Source organism: Artemia sp. Qi Xiang Cuo, chromosome 13 (genome assembly GCF_049724085.1).
Source record: "Artemia sp. Qi Xiang Cuo chromosome 13, ASM4972408v1, whole genome shotgun sequence".
NCBI lineage: Eukaryota > Metazoa > Arthropoda > Branchiopoda > Anostraca > Artemiidae > Artemia > Artemia sp. Qi Xiang Cuo.
This window is the reverse complement of record NC_142806.1, coordinates 1,470,842-1,481,638: the sequence shown is the minus strand read 5'-3', so window position 1 is coordinate 1,481,638 and position 10,797 is coordinate 1,470,842.

Below are 10,797 nucleotides of genomic sequence, written 5' to 3'. Positions count from 1 at the left end.
AAAGGAAGGGAAGAAAGCTTTAAAGTAAGCTAACTAAGTTGCTAAGGCTAGGAATGAGCGAAGATGAAAAGGTGATATCGGGTAATGAAAAGATTGATCAGGTTAACAGCTTCACTTACCTTTGTAGTAATATTAGCAAAGACAGTGGGAGCAGTGAAGATGTTTAAAGTAGAATAGCCAAGGCTCAGGGTGTTTCTTCACAGTTGATAAAAGTTTTGATGAATAGGAATATAAGTCTGTGAACCAAGATTAGAATATAGGAAGTGATGGTAGTGGTCAAACATGGTTCTGAGGCATGTGTGCTCTGAGAAACAGAGGAAGATTTGCTATATGTTTTCTAGGGAAATTGCCTACAGATTGTTTTGGGTAACCAGCTGACTGACCATATCTCAAGCAGTAGGTTGTGTAAAAAGTGTGGTTCAATCGTGCTTTCTAGGGCTATAATAAGAGAAAGTTTGATCTGGCTAGGGCATGCTCTTTGGATGACAGATTGCTACAAATTGTCCTTTCTGGCCAACCATCTAGGGCTAAACGGAAAGCAGGTCGTCTGCAGTGGGGGTGGGAGGATGTCATAAAGAAAGATTTATGGGAAATGGGAACTTCCTGGGAGGGTGTAAAGATTTAGGCATTAAATAGACTAGCATGGAGGAGGAGTATACATAGATATATTGACCTCAGGCGACTTGGTGCTGTGGTGAGTTGTTAGTAGTAGTAGAGGGGGGACTTAGAACTTTATCAAAAGACGCTGCAAATCCAGTTTGTTAAAGGGACATATCTGCCCTATCACAAGAAAGGCTAAGGGCATTAATTCGAAACTTTTGGGGAGTGTTGAGGGGAATGCTGAACTAAATCAAAAGCCAATATATGCATCCGGGTTTTCAAAAGGGTGTAACTGTAATATCTCAGGATTGGCTGTGAATATTAAATTGAAATTTATAGGGAATGTTGCTGCGGATTTTGACCTAAGTCAAGAAACTCCGTGTGCATGCAGGTTGTTAAAAGGGTGTGTTTGCAATATCTCAGGAGTGGCTAAGGATATTAAATTGAAACTTTCAAGGAATGTTGAGGAGGATGTTGAACTAAATAAAAAAGACACTCTTCATCCAGGTTGTGAAAAGGGTGTTAACTAAATCAAACAGTTCGTGGTAATGAACTGTAAGTAAGGAGCAACCCGGCTCAATAGTAGCCGAAAGTCTAAAAAACTGAATTTTGATACCAATAGATACATAAGAAGAATCAGATTTGTATCCTAATTTCAAATATAGGGCCTATAAGTTTCATCAAGTTTAGTCTTACCCATCAAATGTTACGCGCCTGAGAAAATTTGCCTTATTTTCGAAAAAAGAGGGGAACAACCCCTAAAAGTCATAGAATTTTAATGAAAATCACACCATCAGATTCAGCGTATCAGAGAACCCTACTGTAGAGGTTTCAAGCTCCTATCTGCAAAAATGTGGAATTTTGTATTTTTTGCCAGAAGAAAGATCACGGATACGTGTTTTTTTTTTTTTTATGGCTGTGATCGTATCGATCCAGTAGTCCTAGAGTATCGTGAGAGGGCTCATTCGAACGAAAATTAAAAGTTCTATTGCCGTTTTTAAGTGACCAAAAAAATTGGAGGGCAACTTGGCCCCCTCCCACGCTCATTTTTTTCCCGAAGTCACCCAATCTAAATTTCGAGATAGCCATTTTGTTCAGCATAGTCGAAAATCTAATTAATAGTGTCTTTGAGGATGACTTAATACCCTACTTTTCCCGGGGGAACGGCTGCAAGTTATAAACTTTGCCCATTGTTTACATATTATTGTATTGCAAATATTATTGTATGGCAAATTATTGTATTTGCCCAATGTTACCAATAATAGTCTTGGTTATTGGGAAGTATACAGGCCATTTCAGGAGGAATGTTTTCTAGTGGGGGGTCAGGGTCAGAGTAGGGGTTACGGGGAGGATCTTTCCCTGGAGGATATTTCCTGGGACAGTTCTATGAAGGGAGCACCGGATTTTCTAGCATTATTTAAAAAACGATCAGAAACTAAATAAAAAACAAGTTTGTTTCAACTGAAAGTAATAAGCAATATTAAAAATTGAAACGAACAGAAATAATTCCGTATATGAGGGGGGTCGCCCCCTAGTCAATACCTCGCTCTTTAAGCTAAATTTTTTTAGTACTTTCAAAAGAGCTATCTATTCTAATTAACCGGCCTTTGTAATTCAGGGGTTTATGATTCGTACAAAATTCGAACTTTAGCGTAAAGAGCGTGGTATTGAATAGGGAGCGAACTCCTTAATATACGTAATAAAAACATACGAATGTAGAAATTCGTTACGTAAGTTAATTCGTAAGTTAGGTCAGAACAAAATTTTGAGAAAGCCAAATAGACAAAAAAAGGAAAATTAATATGCGATTTTCGTTTTAATTATTCATGTATGGTGAGCCAAAGTCAAAGTTGCATTAATTCAAAAATTTTCAGAAATAAACTAAAAAAACAAGTTATTTTAACTGAAAGTAAGGAGCGTCATTAAAACTTAAAACGAACAGAAATTATTCCGTATATGAAAAGGCTGTCCCCTCCTCAACGTCTCGCTCTTTACGTTAAAGTTTGACTCTGTCTGACAACTTTATTTTCTAAAACAATAAAAAACTTTAGCGTAAAGAGTGAGGAGTTGAGGAGGGGACAGCCCCTTTCATATACGGAATAATTTCTGTTCGTTTTAAGTTTTAATGTCGCTCCTTACTTTCAGTTAAAAAAACTTGTTTTTTTAGTTAATCACATTATAACATGTACATCCATGCTGTCAAAGGGCATATCTGCAATATTTCACGAACAGCTTAGGGTATTAATTTGAAACTTTCAGGGAATGTTGAGGTGATGTTCAACTAAAGCAAAAAAAATATCTGCATCTAAGTTTTCAAAATGGCATAGGCTATCTGTAATATCACAGGGAGGGCTTATTGTATTAAGTTGAAACTGTCATAGAATAACAAGGGGGGTGTTGAACTAAATCAAAAAACAAAATTACTATACAAATTGTCGAAAAATTGTTCCCTGAAAAACTTTAATGGAATGCTAAGGGGTTCCTAAGCTGAATCAAAAGACATTAAATGCATCCAGTTTGTCAAAAAAGGTACATTTGCAATATCTCAGGAATGACTAAAGTTATTAAGTTGGAACTTTCAGCTAATATTGAGGGGGATATTGAACTAAACCAAAAGAGACTACATGCATCCATGCTGTCAACGTTTTGTATCTGCTGTGTCTCAGGATTTATATCGGCTGGGAATAAATTGAAAGTTCCAGGGAATGTTGAGGAGGCTGTTGATCTAAATCAAAATACACTATACCTATCAAGGTTGTTAAAAGGGCATATATACTATATTGTAGGAATAGCCAAGTGTGTTAGGTTGAAAGTTTCGGCGAATGTTGATGCGGATGTTAACTGAAGGGGACATTTGCTACGAATATGTAAATAAACAACATTTTACTGTGAATAAGCAAAAAAAGGGTATTTTAATCTTGCACCGTCTTAAAAGCATGGCTCACTCAGCACATCAATTGTTGGTTTGTATCGTTGTTTGTTTTATTACATTATTTATATATTCGTTGTCATTATAGAAAATTTATTTTACCAAGCCTTTTTATCTATTGTGATGTGATATTGTGATGTGATGTGATTTATCTATTGTGATGTGATGTGATTTATCTATTGTGAATAGGTAAGCCTTTTATCTATTGTGATCTATTGTGATGCACCAGTCTGTATGGGGTGCAGCCTATCCTGGACCTACCCTCCTCACAAGTGGTACCCCATCAATAACAGAGTTTCATTATTTTGCTTTAAAATTTAACACTCTGGCGATGGGGATCCAGGACGTTGACTCCATCAAATAGACTTTTAAGTTAATGAAACAAACATCAAACTTTAATAAAAGGCCATTGACATAAGTTAAAGCACTATTGGGCCTAAGTTTTCTAATTAACCTAGGTGTGACCTTGATCTCAACTTGGATGTCAATTTCCTTTGCATGTAAACACCCATACACAGGCTGAGAATCGGGGAGATTCCCCTTGGGAAACTTTGGTAATAAAGGCCTAAAATGCGCTTTTTTCCTATCCCCCCCCTACGCGTAGAAAAAAATGGTCTGGCCCCCTATTCTTAAAAGGTCAGATCCATATGAACCCATGATGCTGGTCTATTAACTTCGACTAGGTGTGTACACAGGCTAGGGGTTATTATACCAGGTGTCTCAAAATATTAATATAAATTTTCCTGTAATTTCCCATATTTTTCAGGAAACTTATTCATTTCTTGTGAATAATTTCTGGAGAAAATTATAGGTTAAGAAAAAATATCAAATCTTTTGTACTGTTTTGTTTTATTTGGACTTTTATTCCCATTTTTTTTTTAATGTTTATGTTGTGCACATAATGCTCATAAAACACCCCTAAACATCTTAGGAAAATGGTTTCCCTAGTGTCAGATGCTAAATTAATTCAATTAGATGAGGTACATACCTATAAAGCCTCTTTTTCTTTCTTTCTTTTTAATGACATATTGCATAATTTGCCACCCTAGCCAGTGGGGTTGGAGGAGTCGTATTATTTCCAAAGGCGTATTTTGAGGCTGTTCTACAGTCCTAGTTAAAATGGATCTCTTGAAGTGACAGTCGTATGACTTGTGAGGTCACCAAGGCGTGTTGGGTGAAAGGGAGCAAGGTCTTCTGATCCATTTATTTCCTTGAAGAGGGCACTACATCTCAGAATGAGCAATAAAATCCCCCTCAGTTTGTGCGGAGCGCTTCATGGAGAAACCTGGCACTGCGTTATGGATTGCTGTTTAGCACGAGGAAACGTACGTGGCTTGGCAGACGTGGTTGGAAATCGGCGCTTAGGGGTGCGTGTCTGGGGACTGAGAGCGGGCAATCCCTCAACCGATTATCTAATAAATACAGTTTTTTTGCATTTTCTTGAGCGATTAATGTCACAAATTTGTTTCAGTATATTGTTAGTATTGCAGGTTTGAGCTAGTCAGAGTAGTTTTAAAGTTTTTGTTGAAAATTTTTCTGGGTATTTAGTGGATATTTTTAGATATTTCGTTGTTCTGTACAAATCAAAGAGCCACAAAAGCTCAGGGACGTTAAGTCTGAAAGACAGAGTTAATCAATGTGGTTAGTGAACAGCTGATATTTGGATGGGGAAAAGCAAGCCTAATCGGCTGATTCTTTTCTTTCTTAGGCATGGCAACAAGATGTACTCTAGAAAGACTTTCCAGATGTGTTAAACTTATCAGAGGGGTGTCGCAGATGAGTCCAAAGAAAGTTCTCAGAAAGAATGTTCGATGCCTCCAGGTAAGACAAAGCAACAAGGTTGTCAATACTTCTTCAATTTCTTATCTACTCGGTATATAGGATTATCCCTTCAAAAAAGATTAATTTAAAAAAAAAAATCAAAGAAAATTGAGGAGCTCTATTAAACCAGACAAACAGAAATAAATTAAAATAAAAATTGAAACTCGAAACGAATAAAAATCAATCTCATTGAGTAAATGACATCTGAAACGACCAGAAATAACAATGAATAACCGAGTCAAAGTTGAAACGAGTAGAAAATACAACAAACAGGAGAAGGGGTAACACACCCTAAGCCTTGTAAAGGCCAGAGCATCCTTTGCGCTTTGCTGAAAACAGTTTTTGTTCGAGAAAAGTGTTTATTTGTCATAACATTGACGGAAAGAGAAAGAAAATTATCATGTTGACCATGATTACCGAAAAGAACTAATGAAAGTAGACTGAGAGTTTAATATATAATAATATTCATTCCTGGAAGTCTCTGCAATTTTGATTTTATTAACGTTAAAAAAAAAAAATGTGTTCTTTGTCCTTCTCCCTTATGTATTTAACCTTCTAAAGACCATAAACGTAATTTTCACTTTACTGAAAGCAATCTTTATTTTGAAATATACGTGTTTTATTTATCATAACATAAAAAAAATATACCTTCATAACCAAAATTGGCTGTACTCAAAAGAACAAATGAATGTGGATTGAAAATTTGATATATACTGATATACATTTCTGAGAGTCTTAATAATTTTTGGTTTATTAAAGCTATAAAAGGGAGAAAACGTTTAAAATGTATTTTGTTTTCAGTAAAGTATAAATTGCATTCTGGCCTTTAGAAAGCTAAAGAGGCGTTAGAACTACACCTCTTTGTGGTAATTTCTGCTCGTTTTGAGTCTGAAATGATTATTTATTGTAATTAATTAAGAACAAATTTCCAAAAGAGAAGTTTTTATTCTTATTTAACTGAAGTCAATTAAAATCGCAGGCAAGTGTCATATGAATCACAGTTTGTGTCATATAAATGGTTTTTTTTACGGCATTCTTAATTGACGAAGAAATCTTATGCAGAATTGTGACAGCTGAGGCAAATAGAAAACAAACTTCAATAGTACCCTTATTTCCCCAAGCTTTAATAATTCCCGCTTTTAAATTCTTTCATTCAGATATAGGTGGACATTTAGGAATAACTAAAACCTTCCATAAATTAAAACAATATTTTTATGTCCCGTTTGCTTTAACAAAAAAAAAAACTGGATTTCCACTTGCGAAAAAAACTTTTCCCCAAATTAGGTAACAACCCACAAATACGTTGAATTTTGCACGTAAGCACTTACCCATAGCTATTGCGAAATTGTAAGGTGATCAGAAAATGATGCTTTTTTTAAAAGATGCCGTTTTTGCTTCTATGCAAAGGAAACGCTTTTCTTAGCTATGCAATACGTTGCATATCTCCCTTCCCTAGTTGTTGATGCCCTCATCATATAATTAAAATATTTTATGTCATGCATTTATTTTTACAATTGAAACATTGTTCATTATTTTCATATAAAAGGATTATGTTTCATTCACCATGGGGGACTAATAATATTATATAAAAATAGCCCAAGCAATGTAAAATATAACCTTTCAAATAATAAAAGATATCTGGACGATCTCTTAGTAATAAATTGTGCAGAGTTTATTGAGATTTCAAAAAATATTTATTCACAAGAGTTAATTCTTGAGCCTAGCTATGGGATGGGACACTCCGACCATTTCTTAGATTTAAATATTAATATTTCAAATAATAATAAATTAGTTTTTAAATTATATAATAAAACGGATGATTTTAATTTTGAAGTAAATAATTTTCCATTCCTTGAAAGTAATATACATTCAAATATTACTTATTCGGCTTATTATTCCCAATTATTTAGTTATGCAAAAATATGCAGTAATTACACAGATTTTAATAATAGATGTAAAAAGCTGAGCGAAAAACTGATCTTAAGAGGTTTTTCTGCCGAAAAAACTAGTTGGCAATTCAAAAAATTTAGTTTTATGTATCATGAACTTTTAAGTAAATATACAAAAAATTATAAAGAAATACTGAATGATATTTTAATATAATTTCTCTTGTGTTTTTCATTTTTGGTAGTTTGAGTTTGTACTGGGTTTCAAACAAGCTTGAGGATCTTTAAATTGGTTATGGGTTCCAGATACCAATAAAAGATACATCTGGACATGTCTTCATTTGTTCCAGAATGGTCTCTGTCAGTGACCTCTGGGATGTTATTACGGAAACATTGAAACACTTTTTATATGTAATTTTTAATAGCTTGACTAGTATGCATGTATTTCACAAGTTTTACCTGACATAGGGTTACCATATAAATCTTATGGTAGAGGCTCCACCGTGCCGGGTAAAGAAAGTAAAACCTCGAAACCCGTTAAGGCAAGTGGTATTTCTTCTGATGTGCCCTAAATGGAAGGTTCTACTTGGAAATATTTTGCTAAATTTAAGGTGCTTTTGCTTGTAAATTTACAACGACTTACATTTATTGATGGCGACTTTGCATGGACTTGGACATTTCTATTTGGTTGACGGTTGGGGTATACTGTTTGGTCCTTGGTTGTTGGATAGATGGTTAAGGTAAAAGCCTCGTTCAAGTGCACTTTTTTCTAATTTGGTGGTTTAGGACGACAGTTTTTTTTTTTTTTTTTTTTTTTTTTTTTTTTTTGCCAAGTAATTACCTCTTAAACATAATATATATATTTTTTTCTTTTACTAAAAGCTATGATAATGTTTATTAGATTATGTTCCTACACCTTAGATCAAACCAATGTCACTGACATATTGGATACTATTTTAAATATACTGACAATAATTGGTTTCTTTTTTTTAATACCAAGCTTCAATTGTTTTTCTTACGTTGTATTTTATTTAGGGTTAAGTATGTTTTGTTTTTCATTATAATTACAAAAATTAAGTATAGTTTTGTCCAATTGATGGCGGGTATTACAAATTTTAAACACACATAATTACGAAGTTGGAACAACATAGTACAATAAGTTTCACAGTATTTCACCTATTTTCTGGCATTTTATTTTTGATCACTTAATTTTTATCACACGTCTTTTTTAATCTGTTCTGTTTCACATCCTGCCATAATTCTGCATTTTCCTTATCTACCCTTTCCACTTGTTGATTTTGATTGATTATTGTTATTGCAAAAGCGAACTTAGTCTTTTCTTCCCGTTATCACTGTAATTAAACTTGAAATTTATAATAGTCTATAAATTTTAGAATTACTGTCAAAAGTTTTCTTTAGTTCCCCATTTTTGAACGTTTATATATCCAGGTATCTATCAAAACCTTACTTGGATGCAATGTTCATTTCTTAAGGTCGAAGCTTATATTAATCATATCTTATCTTTGTTCTTGATGAAATTGTCCTTATATAGTGAAGAAACCCGTATGGCAGGCTTCTCATCTGATTGTTTTGCGGGGTTATGTCTTCAGTTGTTGATCCTGGATACTTGGATTTGGTCTGCATACATGTAGTTTCTTTAATCTGGTATAGGTTTCTTCTGATTTGAGGAATATAGTGAGTTTGTAATCTTCTGCTAAGGAGGATATACCTCTTTATTGATTTATTCTTTGTCTTCTAAGTTCTTTATAAGATGGGGAACAACATGATTTAAATGGATTAATTTCTGTATTTCTTCAAGTTGGAATTAAATTGCGGGTGTTTCTTTATGATGACTGGGTTACTTAGGTGCCGTTTGTGGTGATGATCAACGTGACTGGGAAATATCAACAATGTATTTTCTTGGGTTTTTCCGGTGGTCGACGAATTATGACAATGGATGTTACATTGATAAGACCATATTGGTTCTTTGTGGTATGGATAATTAATGAGGGATAATTAATGTTTGGATGACACCAATGGAAAATTGGCTCTAAAATAATCTTTTCTTTTTCTCCTCTGACTCTCTAATTTGATAAGAATATGCAGGAAAGAATAATTAGCCAATTGGCCACAGAGGTTCGAAATATTGGCTCCATGGAATTTAAGGCCTTTGATTTGAATTAAAATCAAGTTGCCATTGCTAATTGGAGAAAAAGCCAAGACAGATACTCTGTCTGAGTGAGAGCCAAAGCTGGCCTAAGCCTCTTTTACGATTGCATAAAAATAATGTAGTTTCACTTGTTTATAGATATTCTATCATGATTTTTTGCTGACTCATGACGGATAATGTCCACTGAACTTGTATGCAAAAGGGGAATCTGAATTGTTACAGTTCATGGTAACATACTTCAAGTAAGGAGCGATTTGGCAGTAGAAAGAGGTTGACTATTTCTGGGGGAAGTCCATATATGGGCATTGACCTACTAACGGGACAAGATCATTGATCTACAAACGGTACAAACTGGATTACATCCAATCAGAGGGCTACAATCTGTATATGAACAAGATCACGTGTCTCTTTCTAGGCCAATCATGGGAGTCGGAAATACTAACAGCACAAGATTACACACTTATTTCTAAGTCAATGGATTTACATAATTTCTCTTACATCAAAATTCCACCTTGAGACTTTGTTTATAATGATCACGGTTTGAGGTTAAAGTAATATTCTCTTTCAAAACATCATGGAACAAACCTCGAATACAAAGGATTTAGAAGTTTTAGCTAAGCAAATTTATAATGTGAGTTCTGTTTAGTAAATTTCCTTTGTTTTTTTCCAAAAAAATCATTTTTTATGCAAATGAATTTTAGCCCCCCCCCTCCAATATATTCAAATTCAGGTTATATATTTACATATTAGAGGGGGATGGGGTTGCATGAAGTCTATGTTAAGTGTAACCAAACTTAGCATTATGTTTACACATTAGGGGGGTGGGGTTGCACGAAGCAAATATTAAGTGTAAGTCAGCTAGCATTTTTACCTCTGATTGCAAATTTTAGGCCTACATGATGTATGTATGATCTTTTTTCTATCTAATTTTAAGCCTATATTCAGGAACTGTGTTATCAAGTCTAGATATCTAAATACCCCCTGTTTCTTGAGCTTATAACATTTCGAAAGTTATGCTAGAGTCTGTAGCCTACGTAACTATATAAATTTGACAATTTACCCTCTCCCCCACCACATAATTTCCGGTTTTTTCATTAGCCCTGGTTTTTTGGAAGCATAATTTCTAATATATTTACAGGACTCTATGCTATATTATGAGTTTTTTTGTTCCATAGGCTTTTCCGAAGGAAACAAGAAACTTTTGCATTATATGACACACGAGCGGGGTGGGGTCGCATGAAGTCTATGTTAAGAGTATGCCAACTAGCATTATATTTACACATTGGGGAGGTGGGGTTGCATGAAGCAAATATTAAGTGTAAGTCAGTTAGCATTTTTACCTCTGATCGCAAATTTTAGGCCTGTATGATGTGTGTATGTTAACAATCTTT